Source organism: Lithobates pipiens, unplaced genomic scaffold (genome assembly GCF_037356315.1).
Source record: "Lithobates pipiens isolate NorthernLeopardFrog02 unplaced genomic scaffold, aLitPip1_a1.2 Scaffold_3, whole genome shotgun sequence".
Lineage (NCBI taxonomy): Eukaryota > Metazoa > Chordata > Amphibia > Anura > Ranidae > Lithobates > Lithobates pipiens.
Genome location: NW_027507790.1, coordinates 105,099,251 through 105,127,166, shown reverse-complemented (window position 1 = coordinate 105,127,166; position 27,916 = coordinate 105,099,251). Strand labels below are relative to the sequence as shown.

At 45.0% G+C, this 27,916-nt stretch overlaps 1 long non-coding RNA gene across 1 annotated transcript; it reads right to left on the bottom strand.

Annotated features, from left to right (window-relative positions):
* Positions 1–27: 27 nt before the first annotated feature.
* LOC143939987 (uncharacterized) lies at positions 28–27,916 on the bottom strand. The gene is made up of 3 exons (XR_013263781.1): positions 27,763–27,916; positions 3,233–3,343; positions 28–2,728 (listed from the first exon to the last, which is right to left on the bottom strand). It is a non-coding gene; the product is annotated as an uncharacterized LOC143939987 (long non-coding RNA).

Below are 27,916 nucleotides of genomic sequence, written 5' to 3'. Positions count from 1 at the left end.
TATTGAGCATTGAAATAAAAAGCCACACATTGTCTAGTAAAAAACCTTTTACTCCAAGCACATTCACATGTGCATTCTAAAAGGTTTTTGAACAAACCAACATCTTGTTGTATGTTTGCCATTATTTTGCCTTTTTTGGGGCTAAACAGGCATCTTTGAAAACATAAAATACACATCCCCCAACTTAAAAAGTTCAACTTCGATAAAGTGAATGCCATATGAGACATTAGTATCCCAAGACTGTGTGGATGTTGCCTTCCTCAGATGGGTTGATCTGACTCCTCTAAAAGCCAAAATTTGAAGCCACGTACATGTAGAGGGTTAACTGTTAAATGTCCCTTATCATCCCCTGCCTAAAATGTGCGTAGGTACAAACAGGTTTGTTTCTAAAGCCCCAAAACACACAGTGGAGGTTATTTATGAAAGGCAAATCCACTTTGCACTGCAAGTGCACTTCTAAGGGGTAGATCTGAAATGAGTGGAAGCTCTGCTGATTTTATCACCCAATCATGTGCAAGCTAAAATGCTGTTTTTTATTTTCCTTGCATGTCCCCCCTCGGATCTACTTTAATTCCAAGCACACTTTCAGTGCACTTTCAAGTGCACTTGCAGTGCAAAGCGGATTTTCCTTTAGTAAATAACCTCCATAGTGTCAACAAAGTGGATTTGCCTTTCGTAAATAACTGCCACTGTGTCAACATTTGCTATCTCCCATCACAGGATATCAATGGACACGTTTTGGGGGGTGCAACCACTTCCTCAAAACTAAAGTAGCTGAGAGGAAGGGTTTGCACCCTGGAAACACGTCCATTGATACCCCATGATGGGAGCTAGCACATGTTGACACAGTGGCAGTTATTTACAGTGCACTTGTAGAGCAAAGTGGATTGGCCTTTCAGAAATAACCCTCACTGTGTGTTTTGTGGCTTTAGCAAATAGGATGTAGGGAAAGACACATTTTAGTCATGGGATCATGAGGGGAAAAAAATGTTTGGCCCAATTCGTGTGCATCTTCAATTTTTGGCTTTGCCATTCTTAAAAACACAGAAAAGTTACAATTAAAACATTACTTAGGGCAGTGTTTCCCAATTCTCCATTTCCAGGTCATATTTTCTATATTTTTTGCTTTTGGCACAGGTGATGATGTAATTTTTAAGGTTAGTAATTCACACAGTTGTTTTTATACTGCTGAAAATAAAGAAAACAGGACCTTGTGGTGCACCTAGAGAAGTGGAGTGGCTAAACACTGATTCACATTGGAGCGATTTGTCATGCGATTTGATAAATAAAATTGCATGACAAGTTGCAGCCTATTGGAGGCAATGGCACTGTTTCAATTGGTGCAACACTGATTTAGCACCAATTTTCAAAAGTAGTTCCTGCACTACTTTTTCAAATTTCAGGTGCGACTTCAATAGACATCTGGGCATGAAGCCACACAAATGTCTATCAAGTGGCACCTGAAATTGCACTGACTACCAAGTGAAGTAGTGCGATTGCAAAGTAGCATCAATGTGAACCAGGGCTTAAAAGTAATAAAAACATGTGAAATATTAAAACTGCAAATAGGAGCCAACAAGTGGAATAAAACTTCAGGCCAGATGAACTTAAAATTTGGCAAGCGTGTCGACATATTGACATATTCTTCTCTGTAAGCAGTGACAGCCTCCTTTATTTGTTCTAGATTACTCAAAACCTGCATCATATCTGCACTCATACAGCCAATTGTGCATCTTGGAAGTTCGTGTCCTTGTGAGAAGAGAAAAAAGTATTAAAGGAACGATGGTCAAGTGCCCGAGGCCCTACATAGTGAATTATGGTTAAAGAGGAAGTAAACTCTGATGAGTTTACTTCCTCTTTCATTCCCTGCAAAGGTAAAGCATAATGGACTACTATGCATCGCATAGTAGTCCATTATGTGTCACTTACCTGACACAGGAGCCAGCGATGTCACCGCTGTCCCCTGTAGTCCAGCACATCCATATTCTCAGTGGGTCTCGCAGCTCCGCCGCTGTCATTCGGCGAAGCCGCGATGATGTCACTCCCGCGCATACACACGGAAGCCGCCACACGTGGCATATCGCCGTTGACGCATGTGCGCATGTGCCGTAGACAGCGGTGCCTGTCTTTCGGCAAATATCTCCTAAACAGTGTAGGTTTAGGAGATATTTCTTGGACCTACAGGTAAGCCTTCATCTAGGCTTACCTGTAGGTCAAAGTGTGTTGTAAGGGTTTACAACCACTTTAAGTTACTAGTTACATTGGGGAAATTCTAATCTACCCAGTCTACTGTTGCTTGCAACCTTCCTGCCCTTCAGACACCTACACTACTAAGAATGTACGCACTGAAACTACTCTGTAATCTTGGCCCTGGTGCCTGGGTCTACAAAACTCAGGTACCTAGCAACACTGCCAGCTCCTTCCACCACTTGCTTCTCCATGCTAATGTTAAGGCACTACATACTTTGCTAATGCGTGGAGTGGGTGTTTGCTTTGGACATCTAAACACTTGACATGTATACACATTTGAAGCCAGATTCAAAGAATACTTACTTGTGCAAACAAGAGACTCACAAGCAGTTTCTCCCACTCCTGGATCTCTTTGGCCCTCTGTTTGACTTGCGTCAGGGGATGTTAAATCAACAAGTGGAAGGTCTGTGCTGGGTCCAGGTGTCATATCCAAAGCCACAAAAGCAACATCCTGGTTCAGCTGAACACACTCACTTTCCTATAAAAAGAAACAATACACCATTCATTAAGCCACCCCAAGTCCCATGTGTGTAGCATACATTTTTCTGCATTAGTTGACCAACTTTGCGCTTGGAACAATGTTTGCTCCTGACTAGTGGACTGCACCATGCTGCACTGGGGTTTGTATCATAGAAAAATGCATAAAAAAAGTAAGGTGATGTCATTTTACAGAGGACAAAAACTGGACAAGTGCCAACATTGAAAAACTCATGCTGTTGCCCCCCACGCCTCTTGTCTGCTATGGGATAGGGGATATATGAGGATTGTTCTAGCCGGCATGACTCCGTGTGACTGTGATCCCCAGGGCCTCACGTCTACCCATGTCTACCCTGGCAAGGCTGCATTAATGGGCACTGATGAGCCAGGCAGCAACCAGAAAGTGTTTTTTCCCCTTAATTTCTGCCCTAAGCCCATGGCCTATGGCCCACATAAAATCACCCCTGTCGGTGGCTAAATGAGTGTGTTTGAAGTTGTCACTTACGATTTTGGGGGGAAGATGGCCTTGTTGTCTCCCCTGTTGGGGCCCGGGCGAGGGCAGCCTCCCTTTGTCCCCTCTGGTGGCTTGTCTGTAGCCTCATTTTTTTGTCCTTCCCTAAAAAAGAAGAGTAGAAAAAATAGTTAAAAAAAGGGCAAAATATGAAAATAAAAAATCATATCTGGTTTATATTTTACTTCATCTTTAAAAAAAAAAAAATCTCATGAGAAGGGAGGTGGAAGATCAAGTCGCACAGCTGCATCTACTGGTAGATGACTTGGAGAACCGTAATCGCAGGCGCAACGTAAGGATTCGTGGCCTGCCGGAAGCCACCCACCAGGCGGACCTCAAAGCGACCGTTACTGCCATTTTTAATAATTACCTGGAGCGCCCATCGGAAACGTCCATTGAAATTGACAGGGTGCATAGGACCCTGGGCTCCAGAGCGCCAGCTGCAGACAGACCCAGGGACGTTTTATGTTGCTTGCACAACTACTCCCTCAAAGAAAGTATCTTACAACGGGCCTGGCACAAAGGTCAATTGGATTTTGACGGAGCACAAATCACTCTTTTGCCCGACGTCTCCCGGAGGACCCTTCAGATGCGACGATGTATGAAACCACTTTTGGAGAAGCTCACCGAGCACGGGATCATGTACAAGTGGGGCCACCCTTTCCACCTTATTGCGAGGAGGGGCGGCCGCTCGTACACCCTACGACACCCGGCGGAGGTCCCTGCTTTCCTGAATTCTTTGGAACTGCCCTCGGTGTCGCTACCCAATTGGCTGTCAGTGGATTCTCCTCCAACTGGCACCATCCCAGTGGCTGACTCAGCGGGAAGGCCGCAGAGATCCAGACGCAATCGGGGACCCCGAAACAGAAGACCGCAGGCCCCACAAGACAGCGAGCTGTAAGTTCCTGTGGCCTCCTGGGCTCTGAGGGGCTTATCGCCGGATTGAACGGGCTCCTCAGGGGCGTAAGTACTGTTTTGACTTAACTCTGTTTCTGCTGCTTCCCCCTACCTCAGTTGCATAGACTTGCGGGTTGATCCTGGAACCAACTGTATCCCACCTGGTTGATGGCCTCGGTTCAGGGACATTAGCCGTTATGGAAGGAAACCTTAAGGAGTCAGTAGCTCAGGCTTGAACTACCAGGGATTATAAGCCATCCTGGCAACAACCAGACTCTAAGTTTGTGCACACCTGTGCAAGGTAGCCGGGGTAGAAGAGGGGCCCGATATGGGGTGCTACCACAGACTGTGCGAGGGAGGAGATCGAGGGGCAGACACCTGGCCGATACGCTCATCTACTTCTTGTGTGCCGCAAGTCTGGCTCCCCTGTTGTTTTTACTCCGGATCAGGGTTTTGGGATGGGGGGGTGGTTTCCCCTTTTTTTTTTTTTTTGTTACTGCATTTTACTCTGGTGAAGTTCTGTTGAGCTCAGGGGTGGGGGGGATCCCGGGGGGGTCAGCCGGTGCACCCGCCACTTTTACAGTGGTAGCCCTGTTTCTAGTATACGGGGCGCGGTGCCGAGGGCTGGCCTCCGGGGGATCTCCTCTTGCCACTATCATATTGATACTATGGTTGTCCTGGGTTTACTGTTGGCCGCCGGCCTGGGGGTGGGATGCCAGTGCTGGGGTTCCATTTGGACGTCGGGGGGAACCGAGGTCTGTTCCCATGAATCGGGGGGTCGCGGGGGGGGGGGAGTTCCCCTGCTGGAGACCCATGACGTACTATTGTTTAAGGTTTTGTTAACACTCCTTGTTTTCGTTGCACTGATGTAATAGCTATGTTTATTTCGTTAAATTGAGAAGCCTAACCTGTCATAGCGGCTTCCATAAAGGGACCGCCTTACATGGGGGGCTGTTGGGGGGCTCGTGCTTCGGGGTCTCCACTCTTGAAGTGCCCTACTTCTCCCCCCAATAGGCCCGAACTGCCCGATCAGGCAGTAGTTCTCCACACGGAGCTTAGTTCTCTTTCCCTGTACTTATCGTTTCTCTTTTTCTCTCTGTATCCCTTTTTCCCTTTCTGTTCTCTTTCTCCCCTGATCTTTCCAACCTCCCACCTCTCCCCGCCTTCCCCTTCCCCATCCTAATATCTGTCTCTGATTGCGGTAGGGTCTGACAGCCCGGCCTCACGCGGTTAACATGTCACTGAAGTTTGTATCATGGAACGTGAGGGGCTTAAATGTTCCCGAAAAACGGTCCAGTTGTCTAGCAGAACTGGGGAGGCAAAGACCCCAAGTGGTGTTTCTGCAAGAGACCCACTTCCGGGCCGATAAGATTCCAAAACTGAACAGCAAGCATTTCCCGGTAGCGTATCACAGTGTGTCCCCTACATCAAAATCAAAGGGCACGTGTATCCTCCTGGCAAAAACTGTGCCTTGGCAGCTGATAGACATTCACACAGATCAGGAGAGTAGATACCTTTTCATTAAGGGGAAGCTTCACTCGCAAACGTACACTCTGGCTAACTTATATTTACCAAATGTGGACCAGCTTTCAGCCCTGGATTCCTGCCTCTCCGCTCTGGCTTCCTTTGTTGAAGGTACTCTGGTGGTGGGGGGGGACTTCAATTTAATCTTCGACCCTCGGAGGGATTCCTCATCGGGGAGCTCGGCCTTATCCCAGAGATCCCGAATTCAAGTTAAGGAGTTGTTACACTCCCATCGGCTAGTCGACATTTGGCGTATCCTTCACCCGCAGGAGAAAGACTACTCCTTTTTCTCAGCGGTGCATGGATCATATTCCAGAATTGACCTCTTTCTAGTCTCTCACGCCACGATCCCACTGGTAACTAATGCCCAGATCGGTCACATCGCGTTGTCGGATCACGCGCCGATATCTATGGTTCTAGCACTACACAATCGGACACGTAGTTCCACTACATGGCGACTAAATGATTCGCTCATCCAAGACCCTGAGGTGAAGGCGGATATAGTGCGCCACCTGGAACTTTTCTTTGATCTCAACAAGGATTCGGTCCCTAATCCCCTTTCTATATGGTCGGCGCACAAGTGTTACATTAGAGGAATGCTTATTAAACACGACCACAGACTTAAAGTGGCCAGAGCGAAAGTGCTGTCGGAGCCGCTTTCAAAGCTGCACGATTGCGAAAAACGTCATAAAGCACAACCAAACCGAGCCCTGGAAGCTGAAGTTACTGAACTTCGGGAACAAATAAGAGAACACTCCTTATTCCAATCCAAGCTTAAGCTTATGAAAACTCGCAGAACGTTCTACGAATTTGGGGACAAATGTAGCAGAACTTTAGCGAATGCCATTAGAACTCAACGTAATCTGTCATATATATCGGCTTTGTCCTCCCCCACAGGGCACAGAATTCACGATTCAGTGGCTATGGCGGAGTCTTTCCGCTCCTTTTACGAAGCGTTGTATAATCTTCACTCTTCCCCGTTGAGTGCTCGGACTCAGGATAGGGGAGCGGCGCTAGACGCCTACCTAGAGGCGGCTAGTTTGCCTTCCCTCAATGCGGAAGAGGTGGAACATCTATCGCAGCCTGTAACGGTGGAAGAACTGGCGGGTGCCCTAGCGGGATCCCCGAAAGGAAAAGCACCCGGCCCTGACGGGTTCACAATTGCGTATTACAAAATCTTTCAAGCACAGGTGGCCTCTCACTTTGTGGCCGCCTTCAATGCAATACTGGAGGGTCATCACATGCCACAAGATCTTTTACAGGCTAGCATCACCGTGATCCCCAAGCCGGAGAAGGATCCACTTCTTTGTGCGAGTTATAGGCCTATCTCGCTATTGAATTGCGACCTGAAGTTGTTCACCAAAATTTTGGCCACAAGGCTAGGGACAGTCCTGCAGCGTATAGTCCCTCTGGACCAGGTGGGCTTTATACGCAATAGAGAGACCCAGGACAATACGGTCAGGACAATAAATGTTATTGCTAGAGCCAAACAACTAAACACTCCATTCATCCTTCTGTCTACGGATGCCGAAAAGGCGTTCGACAGGGTGAACTGGACTTTTCTCCTAGCTACTCTGAGATGCCTTGGGATGCCGGGCCCCATTCTGTCCTGGATCTCGGCGATTTACTCTACCCCTACAGCTTCGGTCAGGGTAAATGGGGTCACCTCAAAATCCTTTAATATACACAATGGAACGAGGCAGGGATGTCCACTCTCCCCGCTTCTTTTCATACTCTCGTTGGAACCCCTATTGCAACATATTCGGCTTAACCCTGACATCAAGGGACTAGAAACAAGCTCATATCACCATAAAATCACTGCTTATGCGGACGACCTTTTGTTCTATATTTCCGATCCACATACCTCTCTCCCGATCCTCCTTTCGGAAATTCACTGATATGGCGATCTATCGGACTTCAAAATCAACCTTCAAAAATCAGAGGCACTTAATGTCTCCCTCCCTCCTAGCCAATGGGATCGCCTTAGTGGCAACTTTCACTTTCGCAGGGCCCCCCAAGCAATCAAGTATTTAGGTATCAAAATTCCCTCGGATCCGAGACTTATCTACCAACTCAACTTTCAGCCATTACTAAATAGTATTTCTCTAGATTTAGACAGATGGAGAAATTTGGCGGTTTCTTGGTTTGGTAGATGCAATGTCTTAAAGATGAACGTTATGCCGCGATTGCTTTACCTCTTACAGACTTTACCAGTGGGGATTCCGCGTAGCTTCTTTGGCAAACTACGCTCGCTCTTTATTAAGTACGTCTGGCAGGGTGGACCAGCGCGGCTTAAGGGTTCGCTACTACAGAGACCGAAACTTAGAGGGGGGGTTGGGCTCCCTGACCCTGCCCTGTATCACACAGCAGTCCATATGAATAGAGTTGTGGACTGGTGCAGACATTCGCCCCAAAAATTATGGGTACGACTAGAGCAGGAGTCTATATCGATTCCCCTGGCGGGGCTACCCTGGAGTGGGTCCCCTTTATCCAGATTCTCCTCGCCGCACCCTTTAATCGAACCCACCATGCGGGCACTCCGCACATATTTCAGAATCGCGGGGACGGCCGGCTCCCCATCTCCGTTGACGCCCATAATAGGACACCCGGACTTCCCACCAGGAGTATCGGACAGATCATTTAGACTCCAATCGGATCAGAGCTTGGTCAGAGCCTCTACTTTTCTCGGCTCCACGGGGTGGGTTGACCCGGCAAGCGTATATCCTGTCCTTAATTCTTCAATTTTGGGGAAATGGAAGATTACACAACTTGCACACTTCCTCCGATCACTCCCAGACAGCGGCTGCTTTCGCAGACAATTGACTCCCTTTGAGGGCTTATGTTCGGGAGAAGGGCCCATAAGGGGGTCGCTTTCCTACTCGCTCACGCGTCGCAAGCTGACCCTCCATACTTGAGGAGGTGGGAACGGGATCTCCATACCACATTCACGGAGGATCAAAAAAAACGTATTCTCCTGTTTGCGCACAAATCATCCTTGTGTAGCAAATATCAGGAGATGACCTACAAGATTCTGACGCGTTGGTACAGGACCCCGTCAGTTCTGGCGTCCATATTTCCAGGCCTTAGCCCCTTATGTTGGAGATGTAACACCCACAATGGCACACTGCTCCACATTTTCTGGGAGTGTCCGGATCTAGCCCAGTTCTGGAGACAGGTCTTGCAGATCATTCAAAAAATCACAGATATCTCCTTACAGGATAATCCAGCAGCTATATTATTAAACCTTACCCCAATGTCGTGTAAGCAGTACAGCAAATCCTTATTGCGGCATCTGCTGAGCGCGGCAAGGGCTTGTATTCCCAGTGTATGGAAGCAACAGTCTCCACCTACGGTATCTTTGTGGTTCACCAGAGTGTGCGACATACAGCGGATGGAGCAACTTACAGCTGCCTTAGGGGACCGTGAGGAAGAACACAATGCACGCTGGACACACTGGGATATATTCCGATACTTTGACGAATACAAATCTTACATCTGAGGATCTGATCATGGCCGGGGCTGCGGGCCCTGACGAAGTCTGTCCCCCTCCCACCCCTTCCCCTCTTGTGTACCCCCTGCTTCCGTCTTTTTCTCTATATTCCCTATCTCTATCTCTTTTTCTCCTCCTTATACTAAAAATACCCTTGGAATGCGGGACATATAGGGCATTGCACCGCGATCCCAATCCATTGGGCTAAGTACCACGTCGAGTGCATTTTCTGAAATGCAAGCCCAAAAAAAGTGATGATGAGTAGCGGCCTACCACAGGGGCACAGTACCGCCTTGATTTGCAAACGGTCTACCCCCCTTTTTTCATGTCCCACTCTACCATTCGACAGCGGGCCAGGCGGGCCCCCCCTCCTCTTTTTTTTTTTTTTTTTTGGGGGGGGGGGGGGTGGAAAGGGCTTGGATTTATTACAAAAAGTTTTAAGGGGAGGGTTATGACTATGTCTGACTTCCGGTTGCCACATAGGGTTGATAGCCCTGTGAATTCTGATCTTATTGAGTATTAACTACGGACGTTGATGATCTCCTGTCTCCTTGGTTTGGCACGAAAAAAAATTTTTTTTTATTTTTTTTGTTTGTTGGTGAACAATTTGTTATGAAACTGCATTATTTGTACCGCATTCCTTAAATAAAGATAAAAAAAATAAATAAAATCTGACAAAGATTAGAGAAAACATTATCTCAAATTTTCAACACCTACTTGGAGAAAGCATATACACAGACTCATTTACACATATACAGTACATATTGCTTAGATACAAATATTGCTTACTTTTTTGATTATGTGATAGATGGACTCCATCTGCTCTTGCTCGCAGTGCTTTAGATTAGACCATTGCTTTCGGATCTGGTCCTTTGTTCGTTGCACCAAAAATTCACCCTCCAAAATGGTGATGACCTTCTCCAAAATGAGGTCCTTTCGGCTGTTGGGCCTTTCGTAGTTGCGCAGCTTGCAATCATAGTTGTGCTTCTCAAGGATGCGTACTATCTACACCATCTCACCCTTGCTCACCGGGGTGGCTTCTTTATGTTCCACCACCGCGGGGCTGCATAGAATTTCCAGAATTCACAGAATGCAACATGTTGTCCCTCCAGAATGTTACGCTGTGTGTGTCGCATGCAGAAGAGAGATGGTCACGCCGCAGCGTCATGACACACTGAGAGCGAAGTTTAACGCAAGCGCAGTGTATAGAAAGCCATAGCGCGTGGTTGATTTAACAACCATAGGAACGATCTGGGAGCGGAGGATGAACAATCGACATTGCCAAAAGAAGACATAAAACGAAGGTACAATTGTAAATTGGGGCATCGGTGGTTAGTGGCCTATACTGCTTAGATCGAGTCCTATATTGGGACCAGATTATTTATGAGTTAAGCCTGACGTTATGGTTTGTCTCATGTTCTGTCTTGCGGGCATCTGCTAATTGAATTGACAATGATGAATAAATTCACTGAGCCAGACTTTTTGCCTGAATTTATAAAGCAGTACCGGGAGCTGTCGTGTCGATGGAAAGTGAAGAGTAGGGATTACGCTAATAAAATCAAGAGGAAGGCAGCGATGGAGAAAGTGTTGGAATTGGTGAAGCCTCTGTACCCACGGTAGACATCAATTATTTAAAGACCAAATTTGTAGCCTTCGTAGTACATATAATAGGGAACGCAAGAAGGTCCTGGAATCCTAGAGATCGGGAGCATCAGAAGATGACGTATATGTCCCCAGGCTGTGGTACTACCACGGCCTGCATTTTTTTGTCTGACCAAACTGAACTATGTCCGTCACTCTCAATGCTTCCTTCCACATGGGCTGAGGCCACAGCTCCTGTGGTCCACCCTGGTCCTTCTACACAGGAAGAAGATGTGGAGGAGCCAAGCTTTACCCAGGTATAGCATTGTTGAACATATTTGTATCCAAAAATAGAATGATGTTAACTAGATATTATTGATCAAAAATTTCTGCTTTAACAAAGTGGTTTCCATATGAATAGACAGCAGTGGCCAAAAATGATTGGGATAAGAATGAATAATGCTGGGGTCAGAATGATACAAGAAAAAGACAATTTCTCCTGCACTCTGGTGTCTGGGTCTTCAAAGTGTGATACCGACAGTTTTAGAAGGTAGTGTCAAAAAGGTCTTGCAGCCCTCCTTAGTATATTGGGTATTCAAATACTGGAGAAAACAAAACAAAAAAGGAAGGCACACTGACCTAGTGCATTATCATAAATACTTCCTTCACTAGTCCTGGTTACCTGGAGCCACGTTCAAAATGAACGGACCTTCTTCCGTGTGTGGGCAAGTCCGTTCATTTCGAAAGTACGGCGGACTCCCGCCATAGTCCGGCGGACCTAGTCCGCCGGAAAAGTCCGGTCGTATGTGGGCAGGTCCGATCGTTCGGAAAGTCCGGCAGACTTTCTGGTGGTTTATCCGCCAGACTAAGTCCGCCAGATAGTCTGATCGTGTGTATGCGGCATTAGACATCCATATCTGGGCCAAAACACTCCAGTTCTAGATCTGGTGCAAACCCACACTTGCTTTATTTATAATGTAATTTCTTGGGGTTCCATAATGTGAAACCCATCAAAAATGTTATTGCTGATGAAAAAGAAACATTAACATCGCAACATACAAACCTCTAGCCAGGTAACAGGATTGGGATTCCAACTCAGGGCTTCTAGGAAAAAGTGCTAACTCATTAGCCACCGTGTGGCCTCGTTTTTCAGCTACATCTCTGTGCTGTAAAACAGTCATAAGTCCCAGGGGTTCAAGCAGTTAATCAATGCAGATGTAGTGTTGAGGGCCAGAGAGCCAGTGAACAACCTGTTTCTGGCATATGCCATCTTTTTTCAAGGCTGGTTATGGCTGATTACTGTCAGCATTTTGAGAACTGCTGTCATTTTGTGGGTTTTGGCTTGGTAAGAGGCTGCAATTAGTGCTGGTGGGGAAATGTTAAGGCTGATTAGAGTTCTTACCCATGGACAACATATGAAAATATATCACACAATTTGCAATGTTGGTGGAACCCTGCTGCACATAAATACTAAATTTAGACATAATCTAGGGAAGGCCCTGCATCAGGAGTTATGTTTAACAATATAGGGAGAATAGACAACTTCTCTACATGAAGTAGCATGCTTGTAATCCGAACCCAGACCCTCAGTGCTACTAAGCAGATGAGCTAACACTGAGCTGCCACGTGTGGTACCCTCCTATATGTAAATACACAGAAATACTGCATTTCTTTGGACATATAGGCAGTGGAAAATTAGGTAGGAGTTATTCTTCTTGATTTATTCTGTGATATTTGGTGGTTATTGGTGTGTGAGTGTAGAATAGTGATGTTACCCTCTAATGTTTAGGAATTAAATTTTTATTTCTGATGTTGTTTTGCATATCACATTTTCTGGGCTCAAATTAGGATCATTTGAAAATAATAAGAAAACATGCAAAATTGTGCCTCATTTTAAATTTTAAACATGAAAACATTACACATTCTACCATTCTTAAAATCAAAATAGATGATGAAGAAGCAACATTGCTGCAAGGACAATTTTTTGAAGAGAAAAATAAATGTCATCTCAACAAGAAAATGATTTATTTGGGGAAGTTATAATTGTACCATTAGAATCAATAACTACAGAACTCTCATTTTCAAACCCAAAAAAATGCTGTTTAACCCAGCGCTCATTTTGATATTTACTATAACTCTTGGTAAAAAAAGGCATGGGAGTTAAAATGAGAGTAGTTTGCATGTCTGAGCATACTCAGTTGTGCTGGCACCTAGTTGTAAAGAGACAGGGAATTTATCTCTTCTCAGACTTTTAAAGATATTTCAGTGTAGAAATCACATTTTCACACATTTTAAAAGCAGATTGTGTTTAAAAAATATACTGCATATTTTAGTAGCACTTAGGAGATCATATTATGCTCTTAACATTATTTCCATGTGCAATTCTCAAGGTCCTAACAAAAGTAAGGGTTTGGGCACTATCTTTTTTCTGAGAGCTATAGTAAATTCTATTTTGGGAGTAATTTTGCACCAGCGCTATAGTGAATTCTGTTTTAGCGCTAATTACTGCGATTGAGGCATCTTATTGCTGATTACCACAATTGCGGTAATTTTGCTTCTAATTAGCGCTCAGCACTATAGTAAATGACCCCCACTTTATATTTCATAACTAGGGCAAAACATATTCCAGGAAAAAATGAATGATAGTCTTGTTTACTTAATATCAAGGGTTTCTACAGAAATATGAAAGTTGAAATCAGCAAAGGCATAATTGCTTCATAAAAACATGTTTGTGAAATCACAGTGATAAAAATCTAAAGTTCATAGTTTCAGTAGCCATGAAATGAAAAGCTACCCTAATGACATGTACCGTATATCCTGTGCTGTTGTCAACATTTTGTGATCATCATCTGATTCAGAGACCATATTTTATTAGGCAATGTTTTTGCAGGGCCCATGAGGAATTAACCACTTGACCACTGGGCACTTAAACACCCTTAATAACCAGACCAATTTTCAGCTTTCGGTGCTCTCACATTTTGAATGATAATTACTCAGTCATGCAACACTGGACCTATATGAAATTTTTGTCCTTTTTTTCACACAAATGGAGCTTTCTTTTGGTGGTATTTAATCACCGCTGGGTTTTTTATTTTTTGTGCTATAAAAGAAAAAATACAGAAAATTCTGTAAAAAAATGAATTTTTCTTCATTTCTGTTATAAAATTTAGCAGATTAGTAATTTTTTCTTCATAAATTTTGGCCAAAATTTATACCACTACATATCTTTGGTAAAAATAAGTACAAATTGGTGGATATTATTTGGTCTTTGTGAAAGTTATAGAGTCCACAAGCTGTGGTGCCAATATCTGAAAATTGATCACACCTGAAGTACTGACGGCCTATTTCAATTCTTGAGACCCTAACATGCCAGAAAAGTACAAATACCCCCCAAATGACCCCTTTTTGGAAAGAAGACATTCCAAGGTATTTAGTAAGAGGCATGATGAGTTTTTTGAAGTTGTAATTTTTTCCCACAATTCTTTGCAAAATCAAGATTTTTTTACTTTTTTTTTTTTTTTTTTTCACAAAATTGTCATATTATCAGTTTATTTCTCACACAGCATATGCATACCACAAATTACATCCCAAAACACATTCTGCTATTACTCCCGAGTACGGCGATACCACATGTGTGAGACTTTTACACAGTGCGGCCACATACAGAGGCCCAACATGCATGGAGCGCCATCAGGCGTTCTGGAGCACCCAGGACAATTCTGACATTTCTCTCCTACATGTAAAAATCATCATTTATTTGCTAGAAAATTACATCGAATCCCAAAACATTATATATGTTTTTTTAGCAAACACCCTGAAGAATACAATGGTGGTCGTTGCAACTTTTTATCTCGCACGGTATTTGCGCAGCAATTTTTCGAATGCTTTTTTTTGGAAAAAAAACAGTTTTGTGCTTAAAAAAAAAAACACAGTAAAGTTAGCCCAATTTTTGCATAATGTGAAAGATGAAGTTACACCGAGTAAATCGATACCTAACATGTCACTCTTCAAAATTGCACAGGCTCGTGGAATGGCGCCAAACGTCGCTACTTAAAAATCCCAATAGGCGACGATTTAATTTTTTTTTTTACTGGTTATATGTTTTGAGTTACAGAGGAGGTCTAGGGCTAGAATTATTGCTCTCGCTCTAACGTTCGCAGCGATACCTCACATGTGTGGTTTGAACACCGTTTTCATATGTGGGCGGGACTTATGTATGCGTTCGCTTCTGCATGCGAGCACATGGGGACAGGGGCGCTTTAAAAAAAAAAAAAATTATTGTTCATTTTACTTTATTTATTTTAGTTTGACATTTTTTTCCCCAAAAATAAATTTTTTGATCACTTTTATTCCTATTACAAGGAATGTAAACATCCCTTGTAATAGGAATATGGCATGACAGGTCCTCTTTACAGTGAGATATGGGGTCAATAAGACCCCACATCTCACCTCTAAGCTGGGAAGCCTGAAAAAAAAAAAAAAGATTCTGGATTTGATAGTATTGGCGAGTTGGTAGAAGCACCGGAGGGCGGCGGGAGGGGGGGGTGTCTATGGCTGGGTATTGCAGGGTATCACCGACTATGGCTGGGTATGGCTGGGTATATCAGAGTATGGCTGGGTATCTCAGAGTATGGCGTTGCAGAGTATTGCGTTGCAGAGCATTGCAGGATATTGGAGGGTGTTGCAGAGCATTGCAGAGTGTTGCACGGTATTGGCGGGTGTTGCAGAGCATTGCAGAGTGTTGCAGGGTATTGGTGGGTGTTGCAGAGCATTGCAGAGTGTTGCAGAGCATTGCAGAGTGTTGCAGGGTATTGGCGGGTGTTGCAGAGCGTTGCAGGGTATTGCAGAGTGTTGCAGGGTAATGCAAAGTATTGCAGGGTATTGCAGAGTAATGCAGAGTAATGCAGAGTAATGCAGAGTAATGGCAGGGTATTGCAGAGTAATGGCAGGGTAATGCAGAGTATTGCAGAGTATTGCAGGGTATTGCAGGGTATTGCAGGGTATTGCAGAGTAATGCAGAGTAATGCAGGGTAATGCAGGGTATTGCAGAGTAATGCAGAGTAATGCAGAGTAATGGCAGGGTATTGCAGAGTTTTTGCAGGGAATTGAGGGGTTAATTTTCGGTGAGCAGCCATGTGGGCACTGCAGATGCAGCCCACATCGCTGCTGACACCGATCTCTTCCCCCTCCGCTGTTCCGATCGGTACAGAGCATTTGACGGAGCGATCACGTGGTAAACGGCCGTGACGAGCGGCCGTTTACTGTGATCCGTGATGCGCCGGGTCCTATGGACCCGGCGGTCACGGATGCTCTCGAGTGCGCGCCCCAGGGGGCGCGCGAGAGCGGAATTCTGGGAGGACGTCATATGACGGCCTCCCAGAGTTAAGAAACCGCCCTGAAGCCGTCATTCGGCTATAGGGCGGTTATTAAGTGGTTAAAGCTGAACTCCAACCCTACCATCAATCACAGTTATACAGGCTACTCTGCTGTAAGTTTCTGCCATGGCACACTGTGTGCATTAGAAGCTGCAGCAAGTCAGATAGGCCCCATCTCATTATCTTGCTGAAGGACATCCAGCACTATCAAGCCCCTTCATTTTCAGTTATAGTAGGATTCAAATTGGATCCCACTCAGGAGGGGAAGCTGTGCAGACCTCTTTTTGGAGGGGCATTATTTACATTCTGCATGCGAGTTTGGAAACTGATAACTGGTAAAACATTAAGGAGATGTGCGAATTGTGCTTTATGGGTGACCCCGCCCCCCTCTGACAACACGGGGAAAGTCATAGGGAAGTCCCCATGTGTCAGAGGGGGGTGGGGTCACCGGATGGCTCCGCCCTCCATTATTTACGAAGTGTTAGAGGAAGTGGAGCATCACACTGCTGAAGACTCCTATGAAGGCGGATCGTGCGGATGCACGGAGAAGAAGCCGGAGCAAGATGCGGGACGAGAAGAGCGGAGGAAGAAGAAGATGGAGAAGAAGAACAACATGGAGGGAAGACCAGAAGAAAGAAGGTGAAAGAAGAAGTGCAAAGAAGAAGAATTTAATAAAGGACTTGTCAAAAACTGTCTTTTGTCTTTTTTAACTTTTTGTCACTTTTTTTGTGAAAGGGTAGGGGTACATTTGTACCCCATTGCCAATTCACACGGGGGGCGGGATCTGAGGATCCCCTTGTTAAAGGGGTCTTCCAGTTTCCGATAAGCCCCATGCCCGCAGACCCCCACAACCACCGGGCAAGAGTTGTGGGGGTGAGGCCCTTCTCCCCATCAACATAGGGTTAAGGTGCTTTTAGGGGCTACTTCAAAGCACCCTCCCAATGTTGAAGGCATGTGGCCTGGTATGGTTCAGGAGGGGGGCGCTCTCTCTTCCCCCCTCTTTTCCTGCGGCCTGCCAGGTTGCGTGCTCGGATAAGGGTCTGGTATGGATTTTTGGGGGGACCCCACGCCATTTTAAAAAAAAAAATTGGTGTGGGGTTCCCCTTAATATCCATACCAGACTTGAAGGGCCTGGTATAGAATTTAGGGGGACCCCCACGCATTTTTTTTTTAAATTGTATTATGGTCACTAGATGGAACAGTGGGTTGAACAAATCTAACAAATTCCTCCTTTCACCGAAACGTGTGCATGGACAAAGTTCCAATGCCATGCTATTGTTTTCTGATAGGTGCTAGCACAGGCTATGAGAACATCTGAACAGTGCCTGCAGCTGATAGGCTGCAGGCACTGTTTGGCCAACTATTTTCAGCTTGGCTCCTTCAATGAAAGTTGATTGAGTAACCAGCTCTTGTTGAGTTGTTCAGGTCACCCACTGTTAAAATTCTGGCTGATTCAGAGGAATCTGCAAGAATTCTAACAGTGTATGGCTAGCTTTAGATGGACATATGGTTTTAAATAGAAAACAAATTAAAGCCCAACCAACGCTATTTAAGCAACCTTTTTTTTTTCATTTTATGGAAAAAAGGTTTAAACCATATGAATAAAATATGCCCGATTATAAAACTCCTGCAAGTGTTATATTCTTGGATTCAACTCTGCCACTGTTGCTGGACAGCTGATTCTGGTAGAGTTGAATAATAATAATAGGTGATACAACTGGTACAGGGGGAATTAGGAAAGCAAAAACTGCTGTGGTAATGCTGTTAACAGACTGCATCATGTGTGTCATTACTGATTTTGTACATAGTCTCACCTTAAAGTAGAACAAATGTCAGCGTATTATTGATGGTTGGAGATGCTGGCAGAGGAAAAGTCAAGGAGGGACATGGGGGCGGAGTGGAAATATTATGAGCTCCGTTTTTGAAAGATGGAGTTTTAGGAAGTGGTATGATGTCCATACAGATACATAGCTCCCAACTGTCCCTGATTTCAAGGGACTGTCCCTGATTTGGAAAAAAGTCCCTCTGTCCATCTTTCCTCTTCATTTGTCCCTCATTTTGGTCTGATGTATATAGTTGTATATTTAACAGGCATTCTATCATTGGCCCATTCCGGACATGCATAGATTATAATGTAAGACTTTTTGATCAAACCAAACATGCAGTTTCTCCTTTTGGACACAAGGTGGAGATAGGGGGGTGCCGTCCCTTCCTTCGTGAACATGAGGAGACAGAGAGGACACTGGGAAGAAGGGGAGTTTTCAGGAAGTGCTGAGGTGATTGAAGACAGCGGAGACTGAGGTGATTGAAAGACTGAGGGACAGGCTTCCACACAGCACTACAGAGAGAGTGGAGGAGAGGTGACAGAACTGTGTGGTGAACTCCATCTGAAAATAAGAGAGCCACACTGTCTAGAGGCACCTGCTAGCCACGCTTTTCCTGAGACTACTGTGATAGCTGACAGGAGGCTGAAGGGAGTCAGGAACAATGACAACTACGTGGTTTGCCACCGTTCAGCCCAGGCACCCTGCTCAGTACCACAGTGCCACCCAGCAGAGACAACACACACCTCTTCAGGGATCATAATATCCATACAGGTGTCCAGTCGGCCGCTGTCTGGTCACCTTGCCAGTTTAGCTACAAGCCAGCAGCAGTGCATCCATGAGGGCGCATGGGTGCCTCCCTCTCTCTCCAGCCACCCCCCTCTGTGTACTATGTAATCTATCCATGGCTGCTGTAGACACCCCCTATTCAGGCCTCCGGCCCCTTTTTGGTCACTGGATGCCTGAATTAAGTTTTTTCACAAACACCAGATGGGTAGGCTGCACCCGTGCATGGCTAAATGGATGACGGGGTTCCCCTTGTGTCCATGCAGGCCATATGTGCAGAGAGGAGTTTCTACAGTGGGTATCGAAAGTTTGGGCACCCCAGGTAAAAATGTGTATTAATGTGCATAACGAAGCCAAGGAAAGATGGAAAAATCTCCAAATGGCATCAAATTACAGATTAGACATTCTTATAATATGTCAAAAAAAGTTAGATTTTATTTCTATCATTTACACTTTCAAAATTACAGAAAACAAAAAAATGGTGTCTGCAAAAGTTTGGGCACCCTGCAGAGTGAATATCTTGTACTACCCCCTTTGGCAAGTATCACAGCTTGTAAACGCTTTTGTAGCCAGCCAAGAGTCTTTCAATTCTTGTTTGAGGTATCTTTGCCCTTTCTTCCTTACAAAAGTGTTCCATTTCTTTGAGATTTCTTGGCTGTCTGTCACGCACTGCTCTTTTAAGGTCTATCCATAGAGGTCAGGAGATTGTGAAGGCCATGGCAAAACCTTCAGTTTACGCCTCTTGATGTAATCCCCCGTGGATTTTGAGGTGTGTTTAGGATCATTATCCATTTGTAGAAGCTGTCCTCTCTTTAACTTCAGCTTTTTCACAGATGGCATCAAGTTACCATCCAAAATTTGCTGAAATTTTATTGAATCCATTTTTCCTTCTACTTGTGAAATGTTCCCTGTGCCACTGGCTGCAATACAACCCCAAAGCATGATTGATCCACCCCCATGCTTAATAGTTGGACAGAGGTTCTTTTCATTAAATTCTGTGCCCTTTCTTCTCCAAACGTACCTTTGCTCATTGTGGCCAAAAAGTTCTATTTTAACCTCATCGGTCCACAGAACTTGTTTCCAAAATGCCTCAGGCTTGTCTATATGTTCATTTGCAAAGTTCAAACGCTGATTTTTGTGGTAAGGACGTAGAAGAGGTTTTCTTCAATGACTCTTCCATGAAGACCATATTTGTAGAAGTATCTCTTTATAGTGGAATAGTGTACCACAACTTCAGTGTATGCCAGATCTTTCTGGAGGGATCGTGCAGTCAAACATGGGTTTTGAATTGCTTTTCTCACAATCCTGCAAGCTGTTCTGTCTGATATTTTTCTTGGTCTTCCAGATCTTGCTTTAACTTCCACTGTTCCTGATGACTGCCATTTCTTAATTACAATCCGAACAGAGGATATTGACATCTGAAAACGCTTTGCTATCTTCTTATAGCCTTCTCCAGCTTTATGAGCATCAACTATTTTCAGTTTTAGTTTTCTAAACTGCTTAGAAGAACCCATGGTGCTGATTGTTGGGGCAAGGTCAGATGAGTCTGGCCATTTAAAACCTTTGAGATTGACTTTACCTGGTCTTCCCAGACGATGACTGAGAACAATCAATGACACTGGCAGGTCTCAGCTTTGCAAAGGGGGCAGTGCATGCTATAAATTCTGCAGGGTGCAGGGTGCAGACGCCATTTTTTTGTTTTCTGTCATTTTGAAAGTGTAAATGATGGAAATAAAATACTTTTTTGACATATTATAAGAATGTCTAATCTGTAATTTGATGCCATTTGGAGATTTTTCCATCTTTCCTTGGCTTCGTTATGCAAATTAATACACATTTTTACCTGGGGTGCCCAAACTTTCCATCCCCACTGTACCTATCCCCACTGTGTTTTTTTAACACAGGTGGTGGACTTTCTCTTCGCCGGTGATGCGCCGGAGCATGACGTCATCACTCCCTGAGGGGCGAGGTTACGACGCACGCCTCCGCGTCCGAGAGACGATCTGAATTCTGCCCTCAACTGTTTTTCATACAGCTAATGGGGCAGACTAACCAGCATTACCCAAACAACCTGTGAGGATTGGCTCGCTCATCAACTGACTCACTATTTAGAGTGCTCAGACACAGCTTGCTTGTCTCAGTCTGAGGACTGCCGCACTGATATCTGCACCTCTATCGGCACAGTTATTGTTCCAGAATCCAAATACTAATGGCATTTGTAGCCTGAGCCTCAGCCTGTGCATTTTTCCTATGAATTTAACCAACTATTAAAACTGTTGAACTATTGATTCTTCCTATCACAATAAGCACAACCCACAAGTATTATCCCCTGTACACACAGTCGGCATTCTGACAGAAAATGTCCAATCGGACCGTGTTGTCGGATAATCCGACTGTGTGTTGGCTCCATCAGACTTTTTCCATCGGAATGTCCCACCAACAAAGTTTGAGAGCTGGATATAAAATTTTCCGACAACATGATCCGATCGGACTTTGTCCGATTGTTTGTAGAGAATTCCGATCAGACAAAGTGCAATGCATGCTCAAGTAGGCGGAGCTCCATAAAAAAAAAACAGAAGTTGGTAAACAGCCTCCTTTTCCTTTAGTAAATAACACCCACAGTGCTTTATAATTTGCATCAATAAGGCCATTATCGTCACTCCAAAACATGAATTCAGGGTGCTGAGAATGATAAATATTATTATCATTATTGCATTACACACATTAACAACAAAAAGAAGGTGTGTGTGTAGCAGACCCACAACATAAATTAATAGTTAGCTGAAGAAGAGATTGTCACCTCATGTATCAAAGAAATTACCAATAATGGCCCAAAAAAAAAAATAAACACATTGGAGAGCCTAGGAGACAGCTAAAAGAAACACAAGCAGTAAATCAAAGGAAATATTTTTCAGTTTAAAATAAAATTTATTTAAAAAATACATTTATTTAAATACATATAATGTGATGTTAAAGGATAAAACTTACCCTAATATAGTCCTTTTGCAGGACCTGAATGATGGCAGAACAGGTCTCTAGAATAATGATTCCCAGAGCCTGGGAAGAGATGCCTGTCGAGAACTTGATTTCCTGCAGACTTCTCCCCATCGCCAAGTATCCCAAGGTGGTGATGAGGCTCTGCTCGGGAGTGATGGCTTGCACATGCAGGTGTCCTGCTTCGTAATATAAGGGGACAGCAGAGCCAAAAGACAGGGTCAGTCATCCTGAGATAATTCCTGAAATCACCGGGATTATTCTCATGGATCTCCAGCAACAAAGGCATATGAGAGAATTGGTCACGCTGGAGCAACTAATTCTTCGCCCATAAACTCCTCCTCATCCTGTTCATGGACTGGGTTTGGGTCAAAGTAAGAACCCCAACACCAAGCCCCTGCACAGCACAAACTCTACAAAGAGTATGTACTGACAACATGGTTTCAAAATGGTCGGCTGGTCAGAATGAACTAACAGAACACACTGAAAATCAGAAAGACCTGAGAAGAGCGAGGTGAAATTCAGAAACAAGCGGACAAGAACGCACTGCAAAATAAAATGCGTACTATAAATAGCACACACTGAAAAACAGATGCGAACTGACTACACGCACTGAAAACCAGATACTAACCCACAAGCACAAACTGAAGAGCAGTAACGATCTGAAAAGCACGAGGCTGAAAAGCGCGAATCGTCTCTCACAAAACTTCTGCTAACACGAGATTAGCAGAAGGAGCCCAAAGGGTGATGCGCTGGTTATTGAACTTCCTTTTTCTAGTCCCGTCGTACATGTTGTACGTCAGCTCATTCTTGGTGATCAGAATTTCCGCCAACATTTGTGCGACCGTGTGTACGCAAGACAAGCTTGAGCCAACATCCGTCGGAAAAAAGTCCTAGGATTTCATTGTCGGAATGTCCGATCATATGTACGCAGCATTTGAATAACAATTGCGCGGTCATGCTACACTGTACCCAAACAAAATTTATTTTTGCTCCCACAAATAGAGCTTTCTTTAGGTGGTATTTGATCACCTCTGGGATTTTCATTTTCTGCTAAACAAATAAAAGAAAACACATTTATTTATTTTTTAAGTTTTTTTTTTTTCACTTCTGTTCCAAAACTTTGTAAATAAGAATTTTTTCTCCTTCACTGATGGGCACTGATATGGTGGCAATTATGGGCACCAATGAGGTGGCACTGATGGGCACTGGTGATGGGAACTAATATGTGGCACTGATGGGCACTGATAGGCGGCACTGATGGGCACTAATACGTGGCACTGATATACAGCACTGATGGGCATCGATAGGCGACACTGGTGGACATTCATAGGTGGCACTGATGGGCACTGATAGGTGACATTGCTGGGCACTAAAAGGTGGCATTGATAGGCGGCACTGATGGGCACTGATAGGTGGCAATGATGGGCACAGATGGGCACTGATAAGTGGCACTGATGGACACTGATGTGTGGCACTGATGTACACTGATAGATGGCACTGATGGGCACCGATAGGTGGCACTGATGGGCACTAAAACATGGCACTGACATGCAGCACTGATGAGCATTGATAGGTGGCACTGATGGGCTTTTATAGGTGGGAATGATAGGCACTGATAGGCAGCATTGCTGGGCACTGAAAGGTGGCACTGATGGGCACTGATAGGTGGCACTGATGGGCACAGATGGGCACTGATAGGTGGCACTGATGGACACTGATGTGTTGCACTGATGGACACTGATGTGTTGCACTGATGTACACTGATAGATGGCACTTATGGGCATCACTGATTGGCATGAACTGGCAGGCATTAGTTATGGGCAGTGATTGGCATCATTTGTGGGCACTGATTGGCATCACTGGTGGCCATGGTGGTCACAAGTGGTGGGCAACCCTGGTGGACTTGGTGGTGTCCCTGGTGGTCCTGAGTGGGAATCCTTGGGGGTGGGAGGGCTGCCCTCATAATCAATCAGCGTAGACCCCCCCCTGTCAGAGGAGCAGCCGATCGGCTCTCCTCTACTCGTGTCTAACAGACACGAGTGAGGAAAAGCCGATACACGGCTTTTCCTGTTTACACTGTGATCAGCTGTAATTGGACACAGCTGATCACTTGGTAATGAGTGTCCGTCAGAGACTCTTTACCTAGTTTGGAGTTGCGGTGTGTCAGGCTGGTACATCACACCACCGATCGCCGCGCTGCTAGTTATCCTGATCACGTCCTGATCACTGATTTTGGCTAGTTATCCTGATCACATCATATGACATCAGATCAGGATAACTAAACCCCTTTGCCACCATCATATTGCCATATGGCTATAAACCACTGACAACAAAAGTACACCCCTAAGTGAAAATGTCCCAAAAAAAAAATTGGGCCCAATTAGCCATTTTCCCTCCCCAGTGTCAGGTGACTCGTTATTGTTACTAGGTCTCAGGTGTGAATGGGGAGCAGGTGTGTTGAATTTTTTATCGCTCTCACTCTCACATACTGGTCACTGGAAGTTCAACATGGCACCTCATGGCAAATAACTCTCTGAGGATCTGAAAAAAAGAATTGTTGCGCTACATAAAGATGTCCTAGGCTATAAGAAGATTGCCAAGATCCTGAAACTGAGCTGTAGCACAGTGGCCAAGACCATACAGCGGTTTAACAGGACAGGTTCCACTCTGAACAGGCCTTGCCATGGTTGACCAAAGAAGTTAAGTGCATGTGCTCAGCGTCATATCCAGAAATAGATGTATGGGTGCTGCCAGCATTGCTGCAGAGGTTGAAGGAGTGGGGGGTCAGCCTGTCAGTGCTCAGACCATATGCCGCACACTGCATCAAATTGGTCTGCATGGCTATCATCCCAGAAGGAAGCCTCTTCTAAAGATAATGCATAAGAAAGCCCGCAAACAGTTTGCTTAAGACAAGCAGATTACTGGAACCATGTCCCATGATCTGATGAGACGAAGTTAAACTTATTTGGATAATAATTCAGATGGTGTCAAGCATATGTGGCGGCAACCAGGTGAGGAGTACAAAGACAAGTGTGTCTTGCCTACAGTCAAGCATGGTGCTGGGAGTGTCATGGTCTGGGGCTGCATGCGTGCTTCTGGCACTGGAGAGCTATAGTTCATTGAGGGAACCATGAATTCCAACATGATAATGACCCCAAACACACCTCCAAGATGACCACTGCCTTGCTGAAGAAGCTGAGGGTAAAGGTGATGGACTGACCAAGCATGTCTCCAGACCTAAACCCTATTAAGCATCTGTGGGGCATCCTCAAATGGAAGGTGGAGAAGCGCAAGGTCTCTAACATCCACCAGCTCTGTGATGTCGTCACGAAGGAGTGGAAGAGGACTCCAGTGGCAACCTGTGAAGCTCTGGTGAACTCTATGCCCAAGAGGGTTAAGGCAGTGCTAGAAAATAATGGTGGCCACACAAAATATTGACACTTTGGGTCCATTTTAACTTAGGGGTGTACTAACTTTTGTTGACAGCAGTGTAGACATTAATGGCTGTGTGTTGAGTTAGTTTGAGGACTCAGAAAATGTATACTGTTATATAAACTGTACACTCACTACTTACATTGTAGCAAAGTGGTATTACTTGAGTAATGTCACATGACGTGGATTATGAGGATTATGAGCAGGAGAGTGAAGGTGGTATGATTGTGGGCAAAATGTGCAAGAGAAGAGTGTAAAAGGTATACCAGTAGGAAGTATGTGCAGTAGAGCACTGCACAGGTTATGACAACAGGCAATATATGAAGAAGAGGAATGTAGAGGGTAGGACTGCCGTCAGGATGTGTAGAAGAAGACGAAGAGTGTATAACAAGGGTAGTATGTGCAGGACAGGACTGTGGAGGGTGTTCTGTCTCTAGGAGCAGAAAGTTAAACCTGTCCCAATAACTTCAGATACCATATTTCTTTGATCTCAGTTTTATTTTAACAAGCCAGGTGAAACTACAAATAACAGAAATAGACTTCAATAAGAACAATATTGCATACAATACAGCATACATTACAGAAACAACGATATACAATATGGGATCAGATAGTAAAAACATACTTTTTAATTTCTTTAATGCCACTTACACACGATCGGACTTTCTGGCAGACTTGGTCCAGTGAATAATCCGCCGGACTTTGCAGCGGCGGACTTTCCGAACAAGTGGACTTGCGCACACCCCAAAGCACCTTGTCCCCATGTTGATGAGAACCCTGGCCGCTGCCTGTTGGGGTCTGCGGGCGGGGGGCTTATCGAGATCTGGGAGTCCCCTTTAATGATATCCGCTAGCAAAAGAGCGGCAAAATAGCAGAAGATAGCGCCCGGCGAGAAGAACCGGAAAGCGTGGAGAAGTTGGAAGAAGACCCCCGAAGTCTGAAGAAACCCCGGGAGCTGTCTAATAAACTACTTTAAAAACCTGCGTAGTGTGTTTTTTATTGCCACTTTTTCCCCCAGGTAAATGGGTAGGGGTACGATGTACCCCATACTCATTCACATAGGATGGGGTGGCGGGATCTGGGGGCCCCCTTGTTAAAGGGGGCTCCTGGATCCCGATAAGCCCCCTGCCCACAGACCCCAACAACCAACGGCCAGGGTTGTTGGGAAGAGGCCCTTGTCCTCATCAACATGGGGACAAGGTGCTTTGGGGTGAGGGGGGCTGCAGGGCGCCCCCCTTCTCCAAAACACCCACCCCCCATGTTGAGAGCATACGGCCTGGTACCGTTTAGGAGGGGGGGGGGGGGCGTTCGCTCGTCCTCAGCCCCTTTCCTGAGCGGCCGGGCTGTGTGCTCGGATAAGGTTTCCGATGAAAGCGGCGAGATTGACTTCCTTCTCTAGTCCCGTCGTACCTGAAGTCACGTTCAAAATGAATGGACTTTAGTCCGTGTGTGGGCAAGTCCGTTCATTTGGAAAGTCCGTCGGACCAGCATACAGACGAGTGGACTTCCCAACAGGAGCTGGGTCCGGCGGACTTTCGGCGGAAACATTTAAAACGTGTTTAAAAATTTGGGTCAGCAGGACTTTGGGGAAGAAAAAGTCCGCTGGAGCTCACACACGATTGAATTGTCCGACGGACCAAGTCCGCTGGAAAGTTAGATCGTGTGTACGCAGCATAAGGGGTGATGACGATGGATTGAGAAAGACATGTCTTGTAAAAATGGTGGCTGGTTCACTTCCTGTGAAGATTCTACCCAGAATTCCCTGTGTACTAACAACTTCCTTAACTACACATACAGTAATCAAATAAACAGAACTGCAGCAATACCAGCAAACAATTCTAGATGGAGCCTGCACACCACTTATGATTGTCTTATGTAAATTACACACTATACATGTAAATTTAACAACACAGGTACAAATAGACAGTATAAACCTCTGATGGACAGAACAGAGGGTATGGCCACAGGTATTATGTGCAGGAAAGAAGTGCATGGAATATGATAGAAGGAAATAGAAGAGGAGTGCACAATATAATGTATGTGCAGAAGAGGAGTGTAGGGGTTAGGAAGGAGGGCAGTGTACATGAAAGAAGTCTATAGGGCATTACAGAGGCTTTCATATTCAGGATTGGAATGCATAGTTTGATATCATTCTCAACAGCATATGCAGGAGAGGATTGTGGAGGGTATGATAGTGGGCAAAAGAATGCCGGCATTAGAAAATTCTGAAACAAAAACTGTGTGGGGCTTCCCCTCCAAATCCATACCAGGCCATTTGGGTCTGGTATGGATTTTAAAGGGGAACCCCATGCCAAAATAAGAAAGAACGGCATGGGGTCCCCCCAAAATTTATACCAGACCCTTATCCGAGCATGCAGCCTGGCAGGCCTGGCTTAAAGAAGAAGGGTGGAACTAACTACACAGAGCATCACCTAGCTACGGAGTGAGTTAGGGAGAAAATGATTTAAAGGCAAACAAACAGCAATGCGTATGTAACATGATAGGAGTAGCAAGGGGATTTATAACTAAACTGAGCCCTAACACTAATTAAAGAAAAATTGCCCTACCAATCAAAAATGCACATGTCCCTTTGCACAAAATACAAAAACATATACTTACTAGTCCATGGAGTCCAGCTTTGACTTGTTTGACTTGCATGTTCTCCCTACTCCACTCTTCTCCCATGCTGCCACCTTGAATCCACAATCGGCACATGCCATTGATCAGTGCCTGGTCCATGGGATCTGGCAGAGAGACTTGCAGTGGGTCTGCA